Source organism: Hyla sarda, chromosome 4, assembly GCF_029499605.1.
Source record: "Hyla sarda isolate aHylSar1 chromosome 4, aHylSar1.hap1, whole genome shotgun sequence".
NCBI lineage: Eukaryota > Metazoa > Chordata > Amphibia > Anura > Hylidae > Hyla > Hyla sarda.
Genome location: NC_079192.1, coordinates 251,430,101 through 251,454,478, shown reverse-complemented (window position 1 = coordinate 251,454,478; position 24,378 = coordinate 251,430,101). Strand labels below are relative to the sequence as shown.

Here is a 24,378-nt window from a genome sequence, read left to right as displayed (position 1 = left end):
TTAGTTTCACTTTAGACGCAGGGATAAACTTTGAACGATGCATCTAAAGGGTTAATAGCGTGCGGCACCGCAATCAGTGCCGTGCGTGCTGAGCCACGCTGTTGACCCTGCATTATAGTAAGGGAGAGGACTCGGGACGTACCGGTACGTCCTTGGTCCTTAAGGGGTTAAATAACTGCATAATTTATAATTAAATACATTTATAATTAATTTAAATATATAATAAAGAAATTAAACACATTGTTAATGGGCCCACATACAAAAAATATGCCATATCCAATTCTTTCATGACCTGGGAAATTACACAAGCATATAAAGCCCTTTAGGTAAAAGTGACAAAAAGGTAAAGTGCTAAAGTACAAAGGAAAATGGCTCTGCAATGGTTAAGGGGAATAGAATAGATGGATGAATAAAGTGCACAAAATACAGACAGTCAGTAATATAAGTTGGAGGTATTAAGGTGCAGCATAATGATGGACAATTCTTCAGCGGAGGCCTCCCAAACATGAACAACTAAAAGCACAAAAGAGATAAAATACATACAATTAAAATCAAGACACACTTATTAAAATCAGGATTAGACACTGGGAATTGGACCAAAGGAAATAAATTATGCTGGTGTCAATTATAAGAACGGGGCATAACTAATGTAATTGTTTAGACCAGAGGGTTGCATTGTTTTCAATTTTACTATCCATTTGATCTCCCGTTGCGCTAGTAGTTTTTTCCACTCACCTCCACTTGGACTAAGGAACATCCTGTCGATACCATGGAATTTAAGTCTGGAGGCATCACAATTGTGGTGTACTTTAAAATGGTGTGGTATTGCTGTTAGACTAAATAGGTCATCCTGGTTGGCGGCAGCTTGAATGCCCAAAACATGTTCCCTTACTCGGCGTCTGAGTTCTCAAGTCGTCATACCCATGTAGATGAGTCCACATGGGTATGTCGCATGATAGATGATTCCTGTGGTATTGCAAGTGATACTGTGAGTTATCTTGTAGTTTCTTATCCAGCTGGAATCAGAAAAGTGATTGTGATCAACTACGTTCTGACATGCCACACATTTCCCACATGACTTACACCCCCATCAGGGGCCCTTGCTGCCAAATAAATTAGTCCTAGGCGACTAGGGTATCCCGTAGATTAGTGGATCTTCTTTACGTGATAGATGGTTATTTCTGAATGTACAGTTCTAAGGTAGGATCCAACATCAGAAGATCCCAATGTTTTGCTAAAGCATTTCGGACTTTGTTGTCTTGTGAGTGGATCGTGGTGATAAACCTCCCCTGGCCATCTCTGCTGTGTTTTGGTCGGGATTGAAGTAAGGCACTATGGTTCGTGGCTTGCTCTTTGGATAACATGGTCCTCATACCCACGCTCTCTAAATCTTTATCAGAACTGCGCTCGCCACAAATCTCGCACTGCGCAGAGTTCGCTCCATGCTCTGGATGACTGGGGTGCCGCGGCAGAGATCGCGGGGGTCCCAAGCTGCCGGACCCACACGATCAGACATTTTATCCCCTATCCTTTGGATTGGGAATAACATATCTAGCAGTGGAGTACCCCTTAAAATTCCTCACTGACCTTTGCCAGATTAATTTTAACAAACATGAGTTTTTCCACATTGCGGGCAGACAATATTGTTTGCTTAGGGATGATGCAGCCTGCCATACTGAACACATTCTTTCATGCTACACTGGAGGGTGATCAAGAGCAAAACACTCTTGGTAAACTTGGTGAGTTATGGCCAATGGTCTGATCTGGTGAGCCAGAAGTCCATGGGGTATCATTTTTGTTTTGATGGAACCTTTTGATCGCTTTTTATTAATTTTTTATGGTATATGAAGTGACCAAAACTGCACAACCAGTATTTTTTTTTACACGTACGCCATCAACCGTGCAGTTTAGTAAACCTTATATTTTAATATGAAGATCAACAAGAAGAGAGGAAATGCTCAGCTCACCATCCACTCGTAGTAAATGGAGCTCAGATGAAGCCGGGCCACTTCCCGTAGTAGAGAACCATATAAAGAGCAGGGATCCAGCTCACAAGGTAGATAAATGATAAAACATAGCTTTTACTGGCTCATGTTAAAATGATCAAAATCAGGTACAAACCAAAAAACAAAAAGAAGGGGAGGGGGGACCAAGCCCCTAAAAACAGTTCACCCGCCATGATTAAGAGCTCGTCTGCAGCTCGAAACGCATTGGTGTACTGTTTTAGGGGCTTGGTCCCCCCCTTCTTTTTGTTTTTTGGTTTGTATCTGATTTTGATCATTTTAACATGAGCCAGTAAAAGCTATGTTTTATCCTTTATCTACCTTGTGAGCTGGATCCCTGCTCTTATATTTTAATAGTTTGGACATTTATGCGCGCAATGATAATACATATGTTTAAGTTTATTTTTTATTACATTATTTTATTTAAAAAAAATTGGAACTGGGAGTAATTCAAAGTTTTATTAGGGGAAGGTTTTTTTTCACATTTCTTAACTTTTTTTTTTTTTTTTACACTTTTTACTTCCTTTTTTAGTCCCCATAGTGGGCTATACCATTCATTCTTTCGATTGCATACACTGTTCAATACTGAGCTTTGGCACAGAATGATCAATGTTATTGGTGCTCTGCTGCTTCAACCTGCCATGGCTGGCTGGGGACATTAGACCACCAATCGGATGGTAAGGATTCAGATAAGGGCCCTCCCACTATCCTCCCAGCTGATCAGGACCCACAGGACTGCTGAGCTAACCAGCACGTTAACCCGAGCATTTAGATGACGTGATCAACTTTGATCGCACTATAAAGGGTTGATGCCAATCGGCAATGTCCGGCATTAACCCTGGGTCCTGGCTGCTGATAGCAGCCAGGACCCACTGGGTTTGAAGCAAGCTCAGCTTGTGTGCTCGCTTCAAACCCCAGTAATGGTACCAGGGAGTACAGGTATGCCCAGCGTCCTTGAGTACTAGAAAACAAGAGCGTACCCACACCCCCTGTGTCCTTAACCCCTTCCCGACCCATGGCATACATGTACGACATGAGTCGGGGGGGCAGACGTGACAGGGGCCCGCGGGTCGGATCCGTGTCATGACTGGAGATGTCCGCTGCTATCAGCAGTTGATATCTGTCGGTATTGATGGTCATCAGAGATCGCTGATATCCGTCATTTAACTGTTTAAATACCGTGATCTATACAGATCACGGCATTTAAACATTAAATGCCACTATTCCCTGGTGTCTAGTGGTCCCATAGCCCCCCGTGATTACATCTATAGGTTGCTAGGGAAGTCCGAGTTCTTACCGTGTCCTCTGCATCTTCCCTGGCTCTGTTATTGCTTAGTGCTCCCTTTGGCAGCCCTTAGCAATCGAGTACAGATTTCATGGATCAATGTTATCCCCCCAAAATTTTTAAAAATATAAAAAGAATCCCTCTCCTAATAAAAATTCTAATCACCCCCCTTTTCCATTTTATAAATAAAACACTGTACCACTGTACAATCATAAAAAATACACATATTTGGTATCGCTGTGTGAGTAATTGTCGAAACTATTTAATTATGTTTAAATTATGTTTCTGATCCTGCATGGTGAACGGCGTAATTGCAAAAAAAATCGAAATGCCCAAATTGTTGATTTTTGGTTGCATTACATCCCAAATAAATCGTAATAAAAAGTGTTCAAAAAGCCACAAATGTGGTATTGTTAAAAACGACAGCTCATGGTGCAAAAAACAAACCCTAATACACATCCGTAGGTGGAAAAATAAAAATGTTATCGGGGTGAGAACATGGTAGTGAACAAAGTTTTTTTTTTTTTTGTTCAAGGTTTAAATTTTGTTTTAACCATAACATGAAACAAACATTATTCAAGCTTGGTATCATTGAAATCGTACTGACTCATAGAATAAAAATGGAATGTCAGATTTACCATGTTTTGAACTCCCAAAAATTATTGCCCTACAAAATTGTGCAATTCATATTTTTTGTGGAAAGTACAACTCTTCACGCAGAAAATAAGCCCTAAAACAACTTTGTCAGTCGAAAAATTTAAAAGTTATGGGTCTTAGAATGTAAGGAGAAAAAAAATGTGAGCCAGAAATCTAAATTTGCTGGGTCATGAAGGGGTTAAAGGGGTACTCTGCTGTAAAAGATGTCTGATCAAGGGGGGCCTGCCACTGGGGATCCCCACGATCACCCCTGCAGCAGCCCAGAGCAAAGTTTTCTCCGAGGCTGATGACAAGACAGTGCAGGGGATGGGGCATCGTGACATCACAGCCCACCCCCTTGTGATGTCATGCCCGACTCCTCAATACAAGTCTATGGGAGGGGGTGTGATGCCCCTTCCATAGACTTGCATTGAGGGGGCGGAAAAGATGTCACGAGGGGGCGGGGCCGTGACATCATGATGCCCCATCCCCTGCACCGCCTGTCATCAGCCATGGAGAAAAATTAGCTCTGGGCTGCTGAGGCAGCAGGCTGCTGCAGGGGGGATCGCAGGGGTCCCCAGCAGCGGGCCCCCCGTGATGTCTAACAGCAGAGTACCCATTTAAGGGGTTTTAGATACCAAGTTGTATAAGCCATGACTAACAGTGCAGCTTAGCATCAAAAACATATCTGCGTAGGCCAGGGCATTTCCTCCACTATGTCTACTTCTTGTGTGAATTTTAACTGGACCTAATAAAGGTTATATTTTTTTGCCATGGTGCTGGTAATGTTGGATATTGTTTTAGAAGGAATAAAATACATTGTTTTTACAATATAGATGGTAAGTGCTTAGTTTCTTTAAAAAGAGAAAGCACTACTAAAAAGTGAATTATCGATCCTGTTTATTCAGAACTTGCAAAGAATGTCAAGGTCTGAATATGTAGAAGTCATAACACATATCAACTAGAGCATTGTAGTTAGAGATGAGCGAATCGAACTTGACGAACCCGAATTTGTTACGAATTTCATGAAGAATTCGATTTGCAACGAATACGAATATCGCCGCGATTCTATCGCACAAATCGCTTCATTAAACTTCATTTTACAGCGTTCCAGGCTATTGTAGAGCTAAGATGGCGGATCCACATGTGAGTACATGGGGCAGGGGATTATGGGAGGGCGGGAAACAGCGGCGGGAATGAAGGTAGGCGGGCTGACCCTGAACCACATGTGAGATGCAGCCTATCAGTGTTCACTGACCCCTGTGATGTCACAGCCCCTATATAATCGGTGGCCATCTTGCCTTACTTCATTTCATCTATGCACTCAGATGGAGAGGACGGGACTGCGTGTGTATGAATAGCTTATACCACAACGTTACACTGCAACTGCTAGTCACATCAGCATTAGGGAAAGGCAGGAGTGCAGAGTGCTGTGCTGTTACTCTGAGAAGGATCATTGATAGCTAAAACTCCTATTCACGTTATTGAGCGTTGCAGCAGAGAGGGGCAGATAGCTGTCAGCTGCCTCATACAGATCTCCATGCTGCCTGAACTTTCTGAAGCATCTTATCTCCTCATGTTTCAGCTCTATTGAGGTTTTTTTTTCTCCACAAATCTTCTGCTGCTCAGAATTGTGTGACAGAGTGCAATTTAGGGTTTAATCCCTGATTTTTTTTGTGGTGCTGCACTGTTGGGTCCTGCTGCTGTTCAGAAATAAGTGATATTAGTGTGGACTTTAGTGCCTTTTTACCATTTTTCACCTGTTACTCTGTCTCTGTGCTAAATTCAGTGTTATACCACACGTTATACACCTGCCGGTGTATTAAAGAATTTTTGTTTTTCCTGAGTACAAATACGCTTTTTCAGTGGCCTTATCATTGCAAAGGGCCTAAATACAAGCAAATAGCGTACCATATACTACCTTTTTTTCTGTCTCTGTGCTAAATTCAAAGTTATACCAAACGTTATACACCTGCCGGTGTATTCATGAAAAAAAAGGTTTTCCTGCGTAAAAATACGCTTAACAGTGGCCTTATAATTGCAAAGGGCCTACATACAAGCAAATAGCGTACCATATACCACCTTTTTTTTCTGTCTCTGTGCTAAATGAAGTGTTATACCACACGTTATACACCTGCCGGTGTATTAAAGAAAAAAAAAGGTTTTCCTGCGTAAAAATATGCTTAACAGTGGCCTTATCATTGCAAAGGGCCTAAATTCAAGCAAATAGCGTACCATATACCACCTTTTTTTCTGTCTCTGTGCTAAATTCAGTGTTATACCACACATTATACACCTGCCGGTGTATTAAAGAATTTTTTTTTTCCTGAGTACTAATACGCTTAACAGTGGCCTTATCATTGCAAAGGGCCTAATTACAAGCAAATAGCGTACCATATACTACCTTTTTTTCTGTCTCTGTGGTAAATTTAGTGTTATACCACACGTTATACACCTGCCGGTGTATTAAAGAAAAAAAGTTTTTTCTGAGTACAAATACGCTTTTTCAGTGGCATTATCATTGCAAAGGGCCTACATACAAGCAAATAGCGTACCATATACCACCTTTTTTTCTGTCTCTGTGCTAAATTAAGTGTTATACCACACGTTATATACCTGCCAGTGTATTAAAGAAAAAAAAGGTTTTCCTGCGTAAAAATACGCTTAACAGTGGCCTTATCATTGCAAAGGGTCTACATACAAGCAAATAGAGTACTATTTAGTACCTGTATTTCTGTTTTATACCACACGTTATACACCTGCCGGTGTATTAAAGAAAAAAAAAAGTTTTTCCTGCGTACAAATACGCTTAACAGTGCGCTCATCATTGCAAAGGGCATACATACAACCAAGTAGTGTACTATTTAGTACCTGTATTTCTGTCTCGGTGCTAAATTCAGTGCTATTTCACACATTAGTATACACTGGCTGGTGTATACAACAAAAAAAAAACATTTCTGCGTATAAATACGCTTAACAGTGTGCTCATCATTGCAAAGGGCATACATACAACAAAGGAGTGTACTATTTAGTAACTGTTATTCTGTCTAGGGCCTATATACTTTGAAAGGACAGCCGTAAGTAATCGCCTGCTGCTGTTCTATAAGCTCATAAACGCACTAAGTATGTCAGGCAGAGAAGTGCCAGGACGTGCACAGAGAAGGGGCAGAGGCCTACATACGTCAGACAGAATTGGCAGCAGACTTGGGGCGAGTGGCAGCAGGAGTCACAGCGATAGGCCTGAGCTCCCGTTAACACCCAGCGGTCGTGTCGTCGACCCATCTCTCCTCGTCAATTGGTTTGCACACTCATCCCCATCATCACAAGCGACATCTGACAACCCCAGTCAAGAGTCGGTGGGTTCCTCAGACACAACCCTCAGTTGGCATGGCCCGGGAGCAGTCCCCGTAATCCCATTGCCTTTGTCCTGCGCTGTTCCCTCCCCCAAAGAAGTATCTCATGCTTTGGGTTCAGCTCCACTATTTAGCGAGGACGATGTAATAGATGACAGTCAGCATCTAATGGGCAGCCAAGAATGTGAGGAGACATGCGTCCCTTGCTCCGCAAGGCGGCCAAGTAGTGATGCGGAGAGTGACGTGGGAGGCGGTGTTTCAATTGTTCAGGTTCCTGAGGCAGACACTGTTGTGGAACACGAGGAGGACATCAGTGACGTGCACACATCTTTTGATGATGATGAAGCCTATCACAATTGGGAACCCAGTGCAGAAGCCGGGGCTTCATCATCATCAGGAGAAGAGATTTGATCTTTGTCTATGAGGCAGCAAGGCGGTAGCACGGTTGGCAATCAGCATGGTGGTGGCAGTAGTTGAAATTCAGGAGCCAAACGTGCCAGGGGGAGACCACCTGCTTTGCGGCAAGCTACCATTCAGGGAGGTAGTGGAACAGGGGTTCCTGGAAACGGTGCCAATAGCAGTGAAATAGTGCGAACTGCGGGTGGGAAAATCAGCTACTCTGCGGTGTGGTTGTTCTTCATAAAGAATCCGGAGGACCTTAGCGTAGTCACATGCAATATCTGTGGGCAGAAAGTGAAGCGTGGCCAGGGTCCCAATTTCGGCACCACAGCCCTACGTCAACACATGATTCACCACCATAAAGCGGCCTGGGATAACCGTGGCTCCGAGGTAGTGGTCCAGCCTGCCGCATCACCCAGTGGCCATCCGCTCCCTCCGTTTTCCAACCAAGGCTCCACCACCTCAGCCGAAGGGAGCATTGTGTCAAACCCTCCTTCTTGCGCTCCTGCTTCCTCCGCTCGTAGTCAGCCATTTCGCCAACAATCTATCGGCAAAGCCATGTCCAAGAGACAACAGTATGCGCCCACTCATCCAACGGTGCAGAAGTTGAATGTGCTCCTGTCCAAGTTGCTGGTGTTGCAGTCCCTCCCTTTCTAACTGGTGGACTCTGCAGCTTTCAGGGCATTGATGGCTTGTGCCGAGCCAAGGTGGAGAGTCCCAAGCCGTCATTTCTTTGCGAAGAAGACAGTACCAGCCCTGCAAAAGTTTGTACAAGAGAAGGTGGGCCAGTCCTTGAGCCTGTCGGTGTGTTCAAAAGTGCACGGCAGCGCCGACGTGTGGAGCTGAACTACGGGCAGGGACAATAGATGTCTTTTACGGCCCACTGGGTAAATGTTGTTCCTGCACAGCCACAACAGCAACTTGGACAGGTCACACCGCTTCCTCCTCCACGCTCTCGCTCCCAGGCAGTTGGTCCTTTTACAGTGTGTGCCTCCTCCTCCTCCCCCGTGTCCTCGGCCTCCACTGCACATCCAAATCTCGGTGGCCCTTCATTGTACCACGTGTGTAGGGCACAGCGGTGTCAAGCCGTCCTTCACATGGTTTGCCTTGGCGAACTGAGTCACACAGGGGAGGAACTGCTGAAGTTCATTAGGGAAGAAATCCGAGTATGGCTTACTCCACGAAATCTGGAAATGGGAACCATGGTGACCGACAATGGAAAGAACATTGTAGCCGCGCTGCGACAAGGAAGTGTGAACCATTTGCCCTGCATGGCACACGTGTTGAATCTGGTTGTCAAGAAGTTCATCAAGTCTTCACCCCATTTACAAGACGTCCTAACAATGGCAAGGAAACTGTGCATGCACATCAGCCACTCGTACACCTCCAAGCACACTTTGCTTGAGCTGCAGCGTTAGAACGGTATCCCACAACATAGTCTCATTTGTGACATTGCCACACATTGGAATTCCACCCTCCATATGTTGGACAGACTATACGAACAAAGAAAAGCGATCACGGATTTTTTGATGATACAAGCAGATAGGAGTACTCCCCTGTGTAACTTAAATGTGAACAAGTGGCAGCTCATACGTGACACCTGCCGTTTGCTGAGGCCCTTTGAGGAAGCCACATTTTTTGTTAGTCGCTCGAATTACGCCATGAACGACGTAATTCCACTCCTACATTTACTCCAAAAAATGATTGAAAACATGGCTGGTCACGGCAATGGAGAAGGCTACATGAGTCATGTGGGGGATGAACAGGATTATGAGGGGCAGAGTGGAGCACAGTTTACTGTGGATGAGATGGCCAGTGTTTCTGGTCATTGGACAGGAGAGGAGGAGCAGGAGCAGCCAGAGGAGCTGGAGGGTTATTACGAGGGAGGCGAGACAGAGGACCCAGACACACCATGGCAGTATGCAGTGGAGATGGAGGCAGGTAGTCCCAGCGAGTCACTGTCACAAATGGCACGATGCATGCTGAGTTGCTTGCGTAGTGACCCCTGAATTGTCAAAATTCCTCAGCGCGATGACATCTGGATCTCCACCTTATTAGACCCTCGCTACCGGCCCAGAATGGGGGCCTTTTTTACACCCACTGAGAGGGAGGACAAACTGACCTACTTCAGGGAGCTTCTACTTAGTCGGTTGGCCGATGCCTATTGGCCACATGGTCCATCCACTCGCAGGTCTGACTCGGGGGGGCCCTCTGCGCTCACCTTCCACTGCCACGGCTGCTGGGGAGGGGTAGCAGGAGCAGTACCGGCTCAATCAGCAGCAGCCTGAGTCTACAGTCGCTGATGAGTAGCTTCCTTCAGCCGCATAGTGAAGCTACGCATCAGCAGCAGGTGGACATGGAGCAGGACCTGAACCAGCAGGTGGTGGCTTACCTAGACATGACCCTGCCAACAACCGTTGAACATCCGCTGGACTTCTCTGCAGCCAAACTCGATTTATGGCCGCAACTAGCGGAGTTTGCCCTGGAAAAGCTGTCCTGCCCGGCCAGTAGTGTGCCATCAGAGCGGGTGTTTAGTGCGGCCGGGGCCATAGTCACCCCAAGGCGAACTCGTCTGTCCACTAAAAATGTGGAGAGACTGATGTTTGTCAAGATGAATCAGGGATGGATCAGCCAGGATTTGCAGCCACCAATGACAGATGGGTCTGAGTAGATTGACCATGCTCCTACAACAAAATTTTCTCTATTGTGGTTGGTTATGAAACCCTCTGGGGCAGACCTGGGGATTGTACGGCCCGCTTGACACATACGGCTCTTTGATTGGCTCTGACCGGCCCGCGCTGATTGGGGGACAACTATGCTGCCTAATCTGGGGGACATCTATGCTGCCTAATCTGGGGGACAAGTATGCTCCTAATCTGGGGGACATCTATGCTGCCTAATCTGGGTGACATCTATGCTGCCTACTCTGGGGGACAAGTATGCTCCTAATCTGGGGGACATCTATGCTGCCTAATCTGGGTGACATCTATGCTGCCTACTCTGGGGGGCAAGTATGCTCCTAATCTGGGGGACATCTATGCTGCCTAATCTGGGTGACATCTATGCTGCCTACTCTGGGGGACAAGTATGCTCCTAATCTGGGTGATATCTATGCTGCCTAATCTGGGGGACAACTATGGTCCTAATCTGGGTGACATCTATGCTGCCTAATCTGGGGGACAACTATGCTCCTAATGTGGGGAAAACTGAAGCTTCTGGCCTTGGGCCTATAATTTTTTTGAAGTTTAGTAGTAGCTAAATACATGTTTAATGCAAATGTAAACATTGATCTTTAAATGTAAGGGGTTATGAAAACCTCTTGGGTACTGCAAACGCATGCTCCATACTCATTCTGTGTCTTTCAGGAACTACTTGCCTCCCTGGTGCCTCTGGCCTTGGACCTTAAATTTTTGGATGTTTAGCAGTAGCTAAATACATGCTTAATGCAAATTTCAACAATGATCGTTAAATTCTCGGTGCTCTGCCAGGGCCTTCTCCTACCCCGCCTGGGCCGATCCGAGGACCTCACTAACCAACTCACTAACTAATCCAATCGCTTATAGCGACGGGCGGTGTGTACAAAGGGCAGGGACTTAATAAATGCCAGTTTATGACCCTCACTTACTGGTAATTCCTCGTTTTAAGATTAAATAATTGCAATCACAGATCCCTATCACGAACTGGTTTCAGCGTGCAACATGCACCTGTCCTTGAAAGATTGAGACACGCTAATCCGTTCAGTGGAGCGCTAGTGCGGCCCAGGACATCTGAGGCCATAACACACCTGTTATTGCTCGATCTCGCAATTGATCGGGCAAGGTAAGGGGTTATTAAAGCCTCTTGGGTACTGCTGAGGCCTACTCCTGACTGCTCCTGGTGCAATGTATGGGGTAATTAGACACTCTTGGGTAGTGTTATTGTTAAATTTACTGGTAATTTTATCAGTAATAAAATTGAATTTTGCAGAATGCTAACCGTTACACAACGGAACGCTTGTTGCGTGCGATTTTTTTATGAAAAAAAAAAATAGATGGAGAGGGATTAACTCTGCTTAATCATTTTTGGCGATTAGAATCCTTTTGCCATCTGATTTTTTGGAGACAGATGCACTTACACACATGTAATAATTTTTTTAACCAAATTTCAAACATTGTGTGCTTTATTACTTTTTAGTAGAACGTCTTTGGGTGGTCCACCATCCTGCAATATAGAGTCCTTTGAACTGCTGTATATGCGCTTGTTTTTAAAAAAAAAAAAAAAGGTATTTTATGCAACAATTTCGTTAAAATTTTGCGGTTTTTTTGGGTGGATTGTGAAGCCCGGGTGACGGGTGTGTAGTGTGTACTCGTGCATCAGTCAACTCCAGTCTGTGTCTGTTAGGCAATATATGGGTTACTGATGCAGCAGAGGTGGGGCCTTGGTCTTGGAATTTCGATTATTTAAAAAAATTTGAACATATTGTGTGGTTTATTATATTATAGAAGAATGTCTTTGGGTGGTCCACCGTCCTGCAATATAGAGTCTTCTGAACTGCTGTATATGCACTTGTTTTAGCAAAAAGGTATTTTGTCCGACAATTTCAATAAAATTTTGCGTTTTTTTGGGGTGGATTGTGAAGCCCGGGTGACGGGTGTGTAGTGTGTACTCGTACATCAGTCAATTCCAGTCTGTGTCCGTTAGGCAATATATGGGTTACTGATGCAGCAGAGGTGGGGCCTTGGTCTTGGAATTTCAATTATTTAAACATTTTTTAACATATTGTGTGGTTTATTATATTATAGAAGAATGTCTTTGGGTGGTCCACCGTCATGCATTATAGAGTCTTCTGAACTGCTGTATATGCGCTTGTTTTTACAAAAAGGGGCAATAAATGGGTTCCTGATGCTGCAGAGGTGGGGCCTGGGTCTGGGAATTTAAAATTTTTGGATTGCGGGTGCTACAAAAAAAGATGGACACACCCTAATCTGTTCAGTGGAGCGCACCTGCGGCCCCGGACATCTGAGGGCATAACACACCTGTTATTGCTCGATCTCAGGAGAAGGGGGGTTCATCATCGGGAGAAGAGAGTTGCAGGTTGCCCTTGAGTCAGCAAGGCGGTAGCATGGTTGGCAGTCAGCGTGGTGTGGCAGTAGTGGAAATTCTGGAGCCAAACGTGCCCGGGGGAGACCACCTGCTTCGCGGCAGCTTACCTTTCCGGGAGTTAGCGGGTTACCAGCACCGGTCGATGAAAGATAGAGACACGCTAATCCGTTCAGTGGAGCGCGCCTGCGGCCCCGGAAATCTGAGGGCATAACACACCTGGTATTGCTCGATCTCGCAGTTGATCGTGCAAAGGTAGGGGGTTATTAAAGCCTCTTGGGTACTGTTGAGGCCTACTCTTGACTGCTCCTGGTGCAATGTATGGGGTAATTAAACACTCTTGGGTAGTGTTTTTTTTTAAATTTACTGATAATTTTATCAGTAATAAAATTTAATTTTCCAGAATTCTAATCGTTACACAACGGAATGCTTGTTGTGTGTGATTTTTTAATGAAAAAAAAAAATACGGACAGGGATTAACTCTGCTTCATCATTTTGGGCGAAAAAAGTCCTTTGGTGATCTGATCTTTTGGAGACAGATGAGCTTACACACATATTGAATTAGTTTTTGTAAAAAAAATTCAAACATTGTGTGGTTTATTATTTTTGAGAAGAATGTCTTTGGGTGGTCCACCATCCTGCATTATAGAGTCTTGTGAACTGTTGGATATGTGCTTGTTCTTACACAAAGGTATTTCTTTAAAAAATTTCTAAAATGTTGTTGTTTTTTGGAGGGGATTGTGAAGCCCGGGTGTGTACTGGTGCATCAGCCCACTCCAGGCTGTGTCCTTCAGGCAATATATGGGTTCCTGATGCCGCAGAGGTGGGGCCTGGGTCTGGAAATTTCAAATTTTTGAATAGTGGGTGCTACCAATGAGAAATCTTTGACAAAAATGTCATATATTGTGTTGGTTTTTGGGGGGGGGATTGTGAAGCCCTGGTGTGTACTCTTGCATCAGCCAACTCCAGGCTGTGTCATGTAGGCAATATATGGGTTACTGATGCCACAGGGGTGGGGCCTGGTTCTGGAAATTTCAAATTTTTGGATAGCGGGTGCTACCAATGAGAAATCTTTGACAAAAATTTCATATATTGTGTTGTTTTTTTGGGGGGGATTGTGAAGGCCTGGTGTGTAGTGTACTAGTGCATCAGCCAACTCCACGCTGTGCCATTCAGCCACTAAATGGTCTCCACTTTCTGCCAACATGTCCACGCTATGTCATTCAGTCACTATATGGTCTCCTGACACTGATGCCACCACCAGGCTCTGTCATTGTACTGCTGTGCGGCAGTGATTCCAAGAGCGATGCCGGCAATCTGCATGCTATTCTGAATAACAGTATTATTTCACTTCCCCAGCACACTCCAGATGCGTTTTAGGACACAGCAAAGTGTTCTATACCCCTATAGAAGCTGTATGTAGGCTAGAAATAGCCTTTTTTAACATTGATTCGCCGCGAATAAATTTGGATCGAAACAAACTTTTCGGGAAAATTCGGCAAATTGGCCGAATCAAATTTTTGAAAAGTTCGCTCATCTCTAATTGTAGTGTTAGTAGTACTTAGTAGCACAATTTCCATTATCTTTAGAGTACTTCTAAGACATAATTACCAAATCTATCTTGCCTAAAGGAGAATTATTTATGTTTATGTCTAAAAAGAGTTATAGAAATAATATTTAGTAGCGTTGTCACAAATATTTTATGCTACTCTTAATGAAACATTTAATGAGTGGTTTTCTTTTTATATATCTACTGAAATGCCAATTTACTGTGAGCCTTTGCTTTATTAGCTTGAAAATTCCATCATGCTTATTGGTTCCTGCACAGATGTCAAATAACAGTAAACAACTTGATGTCACAATTTAATCTTTATTCATTACTGCTGGGAAGTCATGTTTCAGGTGTAATTTGCTGATAGATAATAAATTATCCTTCTGATGAGAAATCCCAGCATGTATGATGATAAAAAATTTGTAAGCAATCTCAAGAGTAGATTTTGTTTATTTGCAATAAAGCAACCTTTTTGTAGATGTAGGTTATTAAATCTTTAACATCCTCTTATGTACACTAAACTACTTTAAAGGGGTACTCCATTGGAAACGTTTTTTTTGTTTTGTTTTTTTTAATCAACTTGTGCCAGAAAGTTAAACAGATTTGTACATTCCTTTTATTAAAAAAATGTAATCCTTCCAGCACTTATTAGCTGCTAAATACTACAGAGGAAATTATTTTCTTTTTGGAACACAGAACTCACTGCTGACATCACGAGCACAGTGCTCTCTGCTGACATATCTGTCCATTTTAAGGACTGTCCAGAGTAGGAGAAAATCCCCATAGAAAACATATGCTGCTCTTGACAGTTCCTAAAAATGGACAGAGATGTCAGCAGAGAGCACTGTGCTCATGATGTCAGCAGAGAGCTCTGTGTTCCAAAAAGAAAAGAATTTCCTCTGTAGTATTCAGCGGCTAATAAGTACTGGAAGGATTAAGATTTTTAAATAGAAGTAATTTACAAATCTGTTTAACTTTCTGGCACCAGTTGATTTAAAGAAAAAAAAACTTGTAGAGGTTAAAGAGTACCACTTTAACCTCTACAGGACCCATGACGTAACGTTACGTCCCGACACCCTGGGTCTTAAGGATCAAGGACGTACAGTAACGTCATGTGCAGTTCTGGTCCCCGCCGTGCGCCGGGCGGGGATCGGACCGGGATGCCTGCTGAAATTATTCAGCAGGCATCCAGTGCAAATGCCCAGGGGGGTCATTAGACTCCCCCATGTCGGCGATCGCCGCAAATCACATGTGTATTCACACTTGCGATTTGCGCGATTCCGGGTTATTACGGGTCTATGGTGACCCGGTGACCCGGAATATAAGGGGGATCGCAGTTGTCCAAGACACCCACAATCCCCCTGAAGGGATAGGAGTGAGGTGGCAGGGGTGCCACCCCTCCTATCCCTGCTATTGGTGGTCTAGACGCGACCACAAATAGCAGATCGGGGGCGGGGGGGGGGGGGGGTTAACTTTCGTTTTCCCTGTTCTGCCCACCTACAATAGGTGGGGCAGAATGGGGAAATGAAGGGGACCAGCGCAGGAGTCCACTTACCCTGCGGGCGAGGCTGCGGGCAGCGATCGGCGTCTGAGATCGGCGGGCTGCAATGTCATGCAGCTGACTCCCTGGATCCGACGGAAGCCGGTAAGTTGCAACATCTGGAGAGCTACAGTCCGAGACCACTATACGGTCTCTCTGAACTATTGCCCTCCAGATGTTGCAAAACTACAACTCCCAGCATGCCCACACAACTGTTTGCTGTCTGGGCATGCTGGGATTTGTAGTTTTGCAACATCTGGAGGGCCACAGTTTGCAGTGGTCTCTATACTGTAGCTCTCCAGATGTTGCAAAACTGCAAATCCCAGCATGCTGGGAGTTGTAGTTGTGATCCCTCCAGCTGTTGCATAACTACATTAGTACACGCTGGGAGTTGTAGTTTTGCAACAGCTGGAGGCACACTGGTTGGAAAATATTGAGTTAGATAACAGAACCTAACTGAAGGTTTTCCAACCAGTGTGCCTCCAGCTGTTGCAAAAGTACAACTCCCAGCATGCGTGGTCTGTCAGTACATGTTGGGAGTTGTAGTTTTGAAACTGCTGGAGGTTTGCCCCCCCCCCCCCCCCCCATGTGAACGTACAGGGTACATTCACACGGGCGGGTTTACAGTAAGTTTTCTGCTTCAAGTATGAGCTGCGGCAAATTTTTTGCCACAGAGCAAACTCCTAGCAGGGAACTCACTGTAAACCTGCCAGTGTGAATGTACCCTAAAAACCCTATACTACACTAACAAATAATAAAGGGTAAAATACTACATATACACCCCCTTACACTGCCCCCCCCCCAATAAAAATTTAAAACGTCTTGTACGGCAGTGTTTCCAAAACATGCCTCCAGCTGTTGCAAAACAACAACTCCCAGCATTTCTGGACAGCCACTGACTGTCAAGGCATGCTGGGAGTTTAGCAACAGCTGGAGGCACCCTGTTTTGGAATCACAGGCATAGAATACCCCTGTGTCCACCCCTATGCAATCCCTAATTTAGTCCTCAAATGCGCATTGTGCTCTTTCAATTCAGAGCCCTGTCGTATTTCAAGGAAACAGTTTAGTGCCACATATGGGGTATTTCCGTACTCGGGAGAAATTGCACTACAAATTTCAGGGGGCTTTTTCTCCTTTTACCCCTTATGAAAAGGAAAAGTTGGGGTCTACACCAGCCTGTTAGTGTAAAAAAAAATATTTTTTTTACACTAACATGCTGGTGTTGCCCTTTACTTTTTATTTTCACAAGAGGTAAAAGGAAAAAAAGACCCCCAAAGTTTGTAACGCAATTTCTCCTGAGTACAGAAATACCCCATATGTGGGCGTAAAATGCTCTGTGGACGCATAACAAGGCTCAGGAGTGAGAGCGCACTATGTACATTTGAGGCCTAAATTGGTGATTTGCACAGGGGTGGCTAATTTAATAGTGGTTCTGAAATAAACGCAAAAAAATAAATACCCACATGTGACCCCATTTTGGAAACTACACCCCTCGTGGAATGTAACAAGGTATATAGTGAGCTTTAACACCCCACAGGTGTTTGACACATTTTTGTTAAAGTTGGATGGGAAAATGAAAAAAAAATATTTTTTTCACTAAAATGCTGGTGTTACCCTACATTTTTCATTTTCACAAGGGAAAATAGGAAAAAAGCCCCCCAAAACTTGTAACCCCATAAGAACATACCCAATATGTGGATGTAACGTGCTCTGTGGGTGAACTACAATGCTCAGAAGAGAAGGAGCGCCATTGGGATTTTGAAGTGAATATTTGTCCGGAATTGAAGGCCACGTGTGTTTACAAAGCCCCCATAGTGCCAGAACAATGGACACCCCCCCAACATGTGACCCCAATTTGGAAACTACACACCTCACGTAATGTAATAAGGGGTACAGTGAGCATTTACCCCCCACAGGTGTCTGACAGATTTTTGGAACAGTGATCTGTGAAAATGAAAAATGTAATTTTTCATTTGCTCAGCCCACTGTTCCAAAGATCTGTCAAATGCCAGTGAGGTATAAATGCTCAATGCACCCCTTATTAAATTCTGTGAGGGGTGTAGTTTCCAAAATGGGGTCACATGTGGGGAGGTCCACTGTTCTGGCACCACAAGGGGCTTTGTAAATGCACATGGCCCCTGACTTCCATTCTAAACAAATTCACTCTTCAAAAGCTCAATGGTGCTCCTCCTCTTCTGAGCATTGTAGTTCGACTGCAGAGCACTTGATGTCCACACATGGGGTATTTCCATACTCAGAAGAAATGGGGTTACAAATTGTGGGGGTAATTTTCTCCTATTACCCCTTGTAAAATTGTAAAATTTGGGAAATTTTTTTTTTTTCATTTACACATCCAACTTTAACAAAAAGTCATGAAATACCTGTAAGGTGTTAAGGTTCACTGTACCCCTTGTTACCTTAATTGAGGGGTGTAGTTTCCAAAATAGTATGCCATATGGGTATTTTTGCTGTTCTGGCACCATAGGGGCTTCCTAAATGCGACATGCCCCCCCAAAAACCATTTCAGCAATATTTGCTTTCCAAAAGCCAAATGTGACTCCTCTTCTGAGCATTGTAGTTCGCCTGCAGAGCATTTTACGTCCTAACATGGGGTATTTCCATACTCAGAAGAGATGGGGTTACAAATTTTGGTGGGCATTTTCTCCTATTACCCTTTATAAAAATGGTAAATTTGGGGGAAAAACTTTATTTACACATCCGACTTTAACGAAAAGTCATCAAACACCTGTGAGGTATTAAGGCTCACTGGACCCCTTGTTACGTGCCTTGAGGGGTGTAGTTTCCAAAATGGTATGCCATGTGGTTTTTTTTTCTGCTGTTCTGGCACCATAGGGGCTTCCTAAATGTGACATGCCCCCCAAAAACCATTTCAGAAAAACTCACTCTCCAAAATCCCACTGTCGCTCCTTCCCTTCTGAGCCCTCTACTGCACCTGCCCAACACTTGACATACACATATGAGGTATTTCCTTACTCGAGAGAAATTGGGTTACAGATTTTGAGAGGATTTTTCTCCTTTTACCCCTTGTAAAAATTCAAAAACTGGGTCTACAAGAACATGCGAGTGTAAAAAATTAAGATTTTTAATTTTCTCCTTCACTTTGCTGCTATACCTGTGAAACACATAAAGGGTTTACACACTTATTGAATGTCATTTTGAATACTTTGAGGGGTGCAGTTTTTATAATGGGGTCATTTGTGGGGTATTTCTAATAAGAAAGCCCTTCAAATCCACTTCAAACCTGAACTGGTCCATGAAAAATTCAGATTTTGAAAATTTTGTGAAAAATTGGAAAATTGCTGCTGAACTTTGAAGCCCTGTGATGTCTTCCAAAAGTAAAAACATGTCAACTTTATGATGAAAACATAAATTAGACATATTGTTTTTGTGACTCAATATATAATTTATTTGGAATGTCTATTTTCCTTACAAGCAGAGTGCTTCAAAGTTAGAAGAATGCAAAATTTTCAATTTTTTAAATAAAATTTTGGAATTTTTCACCAAGAAATTATGCAAGTATCGACAAAATTTTACCACTAACATAAAGTAGAATATGTCACGTAAAAACACTCTTGGAATCAGAATGAAAGGTAAAAGCATTCCAGAGTTATCAATGCTTAAAGTGAAAGTGGTCAGATGTGCAAAAAACGCTCTGGTCCTACCGTGAAAAATGGCCTGGTCCTTAAAGGGTTAACCCCTTCCCACAAATGGACGTGTATACACGTCCATTTTTCCCCTGACTTAACGTAAATGGACGTGTATACACATCCAATACATTTTCTATCACCATGTCTGTTGGCATGGTAATAGAAACGTCATCACAGCTGTTCTGAACACATGACCGATGACACTATGCAGCTGGGGACCAGTCAGAATGGTCCCCTGCTGCTGATTGTTGTCGTTGGCCAGTCAGTAAGTGACTGACCAAGGACAAGGACTTGCAGGGTTTGCGGCAGTCCGGGCTGATCGGGTCTCTGGTGACCCGTTCGCCTGGAAAATAGGGATGATTGGAGCTGTCAGAGACAGCCCCGATCATCCTGAGGGATAGGAGCGTGGTGGCAATGGTGCCACCTTGCTCCTATCCCCTGTCATTGGTCGGCGTTTGGGGGCGGGGTGGGGTTGTCAAAGTTGAAATCCCCGCTCTGCCCGCCCCTGGATGTTGGGGCAGAGCAGGGGGAAGATGGCGGCAGGTACTGGGACCGACGATCGCGGGAGGCAGCGACGGGACCGGCGATCGCAGGAGGCAGCGGCGGGACCAGCGGAGGCAGCAGTGGGACCAGCGGAGGCAGCAGTAAGTGACCTTCACTGCTGCCTTCCAGGAGTTGCTAAACTACAACTCCCAGCAAGCCCAGACAACCAAAGGCTGTCTTGGCATGCTGGGAGTTGTAGTTTTGCAACATCTGGAGGGCCACAGTTTGGAGACCACTGTGTCCAAACTGTAGCCCTCCAGATGTTGCAAAACTACAACTCCCAGCATGCCCAGACAGTCCATGCATGTTGAGAGTTGTAGTTCTGTAACATCTGGCATTTCAGATGTTGCAGAACTACAGCTCCAAGAATGCCTGGACAGTCTGGGCATGCTGGGAGTTGTAGTTTTGCAACATCAGGAGGGCTACAGTTTGGACACCTCTGCACAGGGGTCTCCAAACTGTGGCCCTCAAGATGTTGCAAAACTACAGCTCCCAACATGTCCTTCGGGAGTTGTAGTTTTGCAATAGCTGGAGGCACACTGGTTGGGAAACACTGGATTAAAGGAAATCTGTCATCAGAATCACCCGCACTAAACCTGTTACACAGGCTTGTAGTGCGGGTGATCCTCATTAAAACGCTCCTTACCTGGTTAAAAATGGTTCAGCGCTTCTTAAGATATCTATATTTTTAGTCTTCTGTTATTCCCTGGCTTGGGACTCAGTGGGAGGTGTTATCATCTGGGACTAGGCCACATGTCATTCTAGCTGGGCAGAGCTGCCGCCCGGCTCATGAATATTCATGAACTTATCCTCCTGGTCTAATTCTTCTTTCTCGGTCTGTTAGTGAATAAATACACCCTCCGTCCCTCCCTTCCTCTCACCCCCGGCTTTTCACTTATGCAGCCCGTCTTCTTACTTGTATAGGGCCGCAGCTTGAGTGAAGCCGGGGGGAGAACGCTGCTTCCGGGTGTACGGAACGCGGCGCATGCACGACCCTCCACACCAGACTGAGAAAGAAGAATTAGACCAGGAGGATAAGTTCATGAATATTCATGAGCCGGGCGGCAGCTCCGCCCAGCTAGAATGATGTGTGGCCGAGTCGCAGATGATAACACCTCCCACTGAGTCCCAAGCCAGGGAATAACAGAAAACTAAAAATATAGATATCTTAAGAAGCACTGAACCATTTTTAACCAGGTAAGGAGCGTTTTAATCAGGATCACCCGCACTACAAGCCTGTGTAACAGGTTTAGTGCGGGTGATTCTGATGACAGATTTCCTTTAAGTAACAAACTCTGTGCTTTCCAACCAGTGTGCCTCCAGCTGTTGCAAAACTACAACTCCCAGCATGCACGGAAAGTCAAAGGGCATGCTGGGAGTGTTAGTAGTATGCCTCCAGCTGTTGCATAACTACAATTCCCAGCATGCCCTTCAGTTGTCACTGCATGTTGAGAGTTGTAGTATTTGCAACAGCTGAAGGCACACTGGTTCCAAAACACAGAGTTTGTTACGTAACTCAGTGTTTCGCAACCGGTGTGCCTCCAGCTGTGGCAAACTACAACTCCCAGCATGCACTGATAGACCATACATGCTGGGAGTTGTATTTTTGCAACAGCTGGAGGTCCCCCCTCCCCCCCCCCCCCAAGTGAATGTACAGGGTACATTCCCACGGTTGGGTTTACAGAGAGTTTCAAGTTTGAGATGCAGCAAATTTTCCTGCGCAGCTCAAACTCCCGGCGGGAAACTCGCTGTGAACCCACCCATGTGAATGTATCCTAAAAAAACTACTACACTTACACAAAATAAAAAGTAAAACACTACATATACACATACTCCTACACAGTCCCCCCCCCCCCCAAATAAAAAAAAAAAAATTCCAGTATGACACTGTTTCCGAAACAGAGCCTCCAGCTGTTGCAAAACAACTCTCAGTATTGCCGGACAGCCATTGACTGTCCAGGAATGCTGGAAGTTTTGCAACAGCTGGAGGCACCCTGTTTGGGAAACACTGCTGTACGGTAATTTTGGTATTGGAGGCAAATCTAATTCTTGCATCCGGGTCCGTCCCTATGCAAATCCCTAATTGAGGCCTCAAATGCACATGGCGCATTCTCATTTCAGAGCCCTGTTGTAATTCAAGGCAACAGTTTAGGGCCACATATGAGGTATTTCCGTACTCAGGAGAAATTGCCTAACAAATTTTGGGGGGCATTTTCTCCTATTACCCCTTGTAAAAATGTAGGGGAAAAACAGCATTTTAGTGAAAAAATATATATTTTTAACAGATCCAACTTTTATGAAAACTTGTCAAAAACCTGTGGGGCTCATTGTACCCCTTGTTACGTTCCTTGACAGGTGTAGTTTCCAAAATAGTATGCCATGTGGGTTTTTTTTTTTTTTTGCTTTCCTGGCACCATAGGGGCTTCCTAAATGTAACAAGCCCCCCAAAAACCATTTCAGAAAAACTCACTTTCCAAAATCCCATTGTCGCTCCTTCCCTTCTGAGCCCTCTACTGCGTTCCGCCGAACACTTTACATCCACATATGAGGTATTTCCTTACTCGAGAGAAATTGGGTTCCAAATTTTGGGGGATTTCTCTCCTTTTACCTCTTGTAAAAATTCAAAAACTGGGTCTACAAGAACATGTGAGTATAAAAAATAAAGATTTTGAATCTACTCCTTCACTTTGCTGCTATTCCTGTGAAACACCTAAAGGGTTAACACACTTACTGAATGTCATTTTGAATACGTTGAGGGGTGCCGTTTTTATAATGGGGTCATTTATGGGGTATTTCTAATATGAAGTCCCCTCAAATCTACTTCAAAACTGAACTGGTCCTTGTTGGAAAATTGCTGCTGAACTTTGAAGCCCTCTGATGTCTTCCGAAAGTAAAAACATGTCAAATTTATGATGCAAAGATACAGTAGACATATTGTATATGTGAATTAAGATATAATTTATTTGGCATGTCTATTTTCCTTACAAGCAGAAAGTTTCGAAGTTAGAAAAATGCTAAATTTTCCCATTTTTCATGAAACTTTTTAATTTTTCACCAAGAAATTATGCAAGCATTGATGAAAATTTACCACTATGTTAAAGAAGAATATGTCACGAAAAAAGAATCTTGGAGTCAAATACATACGTAAAAGCATCCCAGAGTTATTAATGCTTAAAGTGACAGTGGTCTGATGTGCAAAAAACGCTCTGGTCTGTAAAGGGGTTCTCCGGTGCTTAGACATCTTATCCCCTATCCAAAGGATAGGGGATAAGATGCCTGATCACGGGAGTCCTGCCGCTGGGGACCCCCGGGATCTTGCACGAGGCACCCCGTTTGTAATCAGTCCCCGGAGCGTGTTCGCTCCGGGTCTGATTACCGGCGACCACAGGGCGTGCAGCGTGTGATGTCACTCCTCTGCCCCGTGTGACGTCACGCTCCACCCCTCAATGCAAGCCTATGGGAGGGGGCGTGACATCTGTCACACCCCCTTTCATAGGCTTGCATTGAAGGACGGAGCGTGACGTCACACGCCACCCTCCCTGTGGTCCCCGGTAATCAGACCCGGAGCGAACACGCTCTGGGGACTGATTACAAACGGGGTGCCGTGTGCAAGATCCTGGGGGCCCCAGTGGCGGGTCTCCCGTGACCAGGCATCTTATCCCCTATCCTTTGGATAGGGGATAAGATGTCTAAGCACTGGAGTACCCCTTTAAGGTGAAAATGGGCTGTGTCCTTAAGGGGTTAATACAAATACCAACAGTTTTTACTCATGAAATAGTAATAGAGTTCCAAAGCTGGGATATTATTCTAAATTTGTCAAAATTAATTGTTATTTTGAGGTAAATTCAAATATTTTCAAACTTTTCTAAATAAATCATGGTATGTGATGTAAAATTTGTCTCAAGGCCTGGCATTTTGTAACTTTCAATGAATAGCTCAATGATAACACTTTTCTGAATAGTTGATTTCTTTCAGAAAGTAACTTTAAAAAAAAACTCCACACCACCTATATTTTTATGCAGTTTAATCAAGGATTTGGTGCAAACTTTAAAGTTAAAATGTTGTAAGTCAAGTCTCGGCAACTGCCTTCTTCAACCTGGAGTAAAAAAGAACAATAGAGAAGACTTATCAAAGTCTTTAAGGGGTACTCTGGTGGAAAACTATTTGTTTTAAATCAACTGGTGTCGGAAAGTTGTATAGATTTGAAAATGCTTCTACTCTGGACAGTTCATTACATGGACAGAGGTGTCAGCAGAGAGCACTGTGGACAGACAAAAAAATTAATTCAAAAAGAAAATTACTTTCTCTGTAGTAAACAGC

The 24,378-nt window shown here is 44.2% G+C and overlaps 1 long non-coding RNA gene across 2 annotated transcripts in view; it reads right to left on the bottom strand.

Moving 5' to 3' along the window:
- Positions 1–394: 394 nt before the first annotated feature.
- LOC130366983 (uncharacterized) overlaps positions 395–24,378 on the bottom strand; it is a 114,810-nt gene continuing 90,826 nt past the window's right edge. The window contains exon 4 of one of the 2 annotated variants that reach the window (XR_008892027.1): positions 395–513. This is a non-coding gene — a long non-coding RNA (uncharacterized LOC130366983). Of the gene's footprint in view, positions 514–24,104; positions 24,320–24,378 lie in introns of those variants that run through there. The other variant, XR_008892026.1, reaches the window with a different exon arrangement.